Here is a 4,260-nt window from a genome sequence, read left to right as displayed (position 1 = left end):
TAAGCCCTACTTCTCTGAAAATTAAAAAGCACATAATACAAATTAATCCCTATTGACCTGAAATAAAAATTCCTCAAAATACACTTGATAATATAGCATATAATACATAATTCCACAATTACTTAAAAAGCACCTAACACAAATCGAGCCCCATTTTCCTGAAAATAAAAAAGTACATGATACTAATTAAGATCCTACTTACCTGAGAACACAAAAAAACATAAAAAAATAATAAATAAGCCTACTTACCTGGTTCCAATCTCCCCAAGAGTCCTCTCACACCTAAAAAACATAGAAAAAAGGTCCAATTCGATCAATTCAGATCCACAACAAATCCACTAACACACGTACACATATATATTAAAAAGGAGAAGACACTTAAACCATGGTTTGGCCAGAGAGAGACGGTTGGACTATGGTCACACGCGGACGCAAACGTGCCGTCCAGAGCATGACCCCAAAAATATACTCACTGAGTCCGAGGGAACTCTTTCCGGGTCGCCGTTCCGTAGGCCGACCCGTGCCAGTATAGTTCCTGTAGAAAAAAACAAAAGAGAAAAAGAATGGTGGGAATGGACCGACTGACATGGGGGTGAAACCCAGTGGAGTGAGCGACATTAGATGGACAGTGCATACAGGTTAGCGCCTACCCTGACCCCTAACCCTAACCCTAAAACCCTAACCCTAACCCTAACCCTAACCCTAACCCCAACCCTAAAACCCTAACCCTAACCTTAACCCTAACCCTAACCTTAACCCTAACCCTAACCCCCTAACCCCCTAACCCTAACCCTAACCGCTAACCCTAACCCCAACCCTAACCCCTAACCCCCTAACCCCCTAACCCTAAACCCTAACCCCCTAACCCCCTAACCCTAACCCTTAGCGCCTACCCTGACCCCTAACCCTAACCCTAAAACCCTAACCCTAACCTTAACCCTAACCCCAACCCTAAAACCCTAACCCTAACCCCCTAACCCTAACCCCAACCCTAACCCTAACCCCCTAACCCAAACCCTAACCCTAACCGCTAACCCTAACCCCCCTAACCCTAACCCCCCTAACCCTAACCCCCCTAACCCTAACCCCCCTAACCCCCTAACCCTAAACCCTAACCCCCTAACCCTAACCCCCTAACCCCCTAACCCTAACCCCTAACCCCCTAACCCTAACCCCCTAACCCCCTAACCCTAACCCCCTAACCCCCTAACCCTAACCCCTAACCCCCTAACCCTAACCCTAACCCTAAACCTAACCCCTGAACCCCATCGCTGACCCTAACCCCAACCCTAACCAAAACCTTGGACCCCCACTACTGACCCTACTCTTGAACCCTATGCCTGACCACAACCTAAACCCTAAACCCAACCTTTTTGAACCCCATCATTGACCCTCACCCCAACCCAAACCATAACCTTGGAATCCCACTACTGACCCTAATCCTAACCTTTGAACCCCATGCCTGACCCCAACCCTAAGCCTAACAATCTGCTCATTTTCGAATCTTATTCCTGAGCCTAAGCCTCACTCTAACCCTGAATAGTCTGTCCTTTTGATCAGAAGAGGATAGACATATAGGCCATTAAAAACCAAATAACCCATTTTTTGATAAATACACAGATCAGTCCTCACACACAAAAAACAGAATAAAACACTGAAAATATTAAAAAAGACAAAAAAGAAGGAAGATGGAGATGTGCCAGTGCACATTTAACCTAAAACAGGGGACTTTAAATAAGAAATAAATAATTCAAAAACCTAACCCTAACCCTAACCCTAACCCCCTGACCCTAACCCCCTGACCCTAACCCTAACCCTAACCCTAACCCCCTAACCCTAACCCTAACCCCTAACCCTAACCCCCTAACCCCCCTAACCCTAACCCCCCTAACCCCCTAACCCTAACCCCCCTAACCCTAACCCCAACCCCTAAACCCTAACCCTAACCCCCTAACCCCTAACCCCCCTAACCCTAACCCCAACCCCTAAACCCTAACCCTAACCCCCTAACCCTAACCCCCTAACCCCTAACCCCCTAACCCTAACCCTCCTAACCCTAACCCCCCCAACCCTAACCCTAACCCCTAACCCTAACCCTCTAACCCCCTAACCCTAACCCTAACCCCCCCTAACCCTAACCCCCCTAACCCCTAACCCTAACCCTCTAACCCCCTAACCCTAACCCTAACCCCCCCTAACCCTAACCCCCCTAACCCTAACCCCTAACCCCAACCCTAACCTGGACGATTAGAAAACACAAACAGCCACTTGCCATTCCCATCTTGTGTCACTGTAGCTGCCAAATCAGGCTCGTTGACTTCTTAAAAATAAAGAAGTGTTATTATTTTTATTTTTTTTAATCTCAGAACTTACAAACTCCCTCCTGCACTGAAGGATCCCACTGAGGTCAGGTTTATACATCCTGTGTATAAACTTTTGAAGGCAGTGATACGTTACCATTGAGAAACGATGGAGCAAGGTGGAAAAACTGCAGACACACACACACACACAGACACACTCCAAACTGAACACCATCCCACTCCCATTGTAATATTTTCACATTCCTGCATTGACTCTGTTGCAGTTTTTCTGCTACTGCATTATAAAAAGTATAGTATGTAATTATTGTCACTATTATACACTTTACCAGGCTGCTACCACTATAACTGCTATGTCCATATATGTTATCAGTTAATCTGCTGAATACTCAGTCATAGCATGTCATGTTTAAATTTATACCAGTTTTAAATTATTTTGTTACTCCTTGGCTCCCATCTTCTGCACTTCCTGTTATATCAGACACTTCCACACGAACACTGTATTGTTCAGCTGTACCTTACTGTACCTATTGTCCTGTACTGTCCTGCATTGTTAGCACACATCTGCACGTGCACTTTATATAGAATGTTTGAAAATCTTATTTAGTTCTCTGTCTCATGTGGTTAGTGTGTCGTTTTATGTAGCACCATGGTCCTAGAGGAACGTTGTTCGTTTTACTATGTACTGTACCACCTGTATATGGCTGAAATGACAATAAAATCACTTGAACTTGAAAGGCAAACAATGGACAAATGATGGACAAAAAGCAGACAAAGGTGGAAAAATGACAGTAAATAGGCGTATAAGACAAACAAAACGCAAACGGTTAAAAAATGATTGAAAATGGTGGAAGATTCTCATGCAGTGTAGCAAGTAATCTGGAAAGACCTTTGTAATATCACAGTCTAAAACTGGATTTAAAGATAAGCAAATTAGTAAATGAACCATATGAAAATGAATAAATAAATTAAAGACAGAAAATGGTGGAAGATGCCAATCAAAGGCTGAAAAAGTGGACAAAGATGGAGAAAGGCAGAAAAAAAGGGAGACAAATGGTCTGAAAAGGTGAACAAGTCAGAAAAACAGCAGAAAAAGCCAAAGGTTGAAAGTGTGTACAAAGGCAGACAAATGGTACATAAATGCATAAAAAGGTACACAAAGGATGACAAAGGATGAAACAGATGGAAAGAGGGAAACAAATTTCTACTTTCACTTTTAGCACTTATAACAATGGACAGAATCACAGCAGTTTCATAAAAATTCATACAAATATTATTAAAATAATAAATCATCATAATCCTAATTAATGCTGCAAACAGCATTTTCAGGGTCCAAGCACCCAGATTCAATGAGCCACACATTCAGACAAACCACAGTTGTTGCATAAGCAATCACAGGAAAGCAGAACCATAACTAGGGATTCAAGAATGCTTTGTAGTTTCCAGTCTGTTAGAGAACGGTTTTGAATATCAAAATTCCTTTGATAACTTTTGTTCAGACAGGTCTCAAGATAACGTGAGCCAAATTCAGTGAAGATTGGACAAAATTTGGAGTAGCAGCAAAAATGGCAGTTAGAATAAATGTAATAGATGTAAGCATGTTTAGCATGTCATTGTAACTTTTCACCAGTAAGTGGTACGGGCATGAAATTTGTTGCATAGCCTCAGGTCATGGTCCTGAAAATGCCTACCATGTTTTGTGTCAGTGCGCAAAGTCACTGCTGAGGTCTCACGTCATGTTTGGTGGCATTGCTGTCCGATTCATTGGCCCATTACGGGCAAATTCAAATTTAAAAACCTTTTATGAGGCTTAGTCTGAAGATGATATGCTGGAGGAGTAGCAGTAAAGTTTTTGACAAAATCAAAGATGGTGGAAAATCTAATTATGTGGTAATTGACATCATAGGGTACATTGAACTCGTCTTGACTCAGGGAATCCAGG

This window comes from Ictalurus punctatus, chromosome 21 (genome assembly GCF_001660625.3).
Source record: "Ictalurus punctatus breed USDA103 chromosome 21, Coco_2.0, whole genome shotgun sequence".
NCBI lineage: Eukaryota > Metazoa > Chordata > Actinopteri > Siluriformes > Ictaluridae > Ictalurus > Ictalurus punctatus.
The sequence above is the reverse complement of the archived record's forward strand: the minus strand, read 5'-3'. Positions refer to the sequence as shown.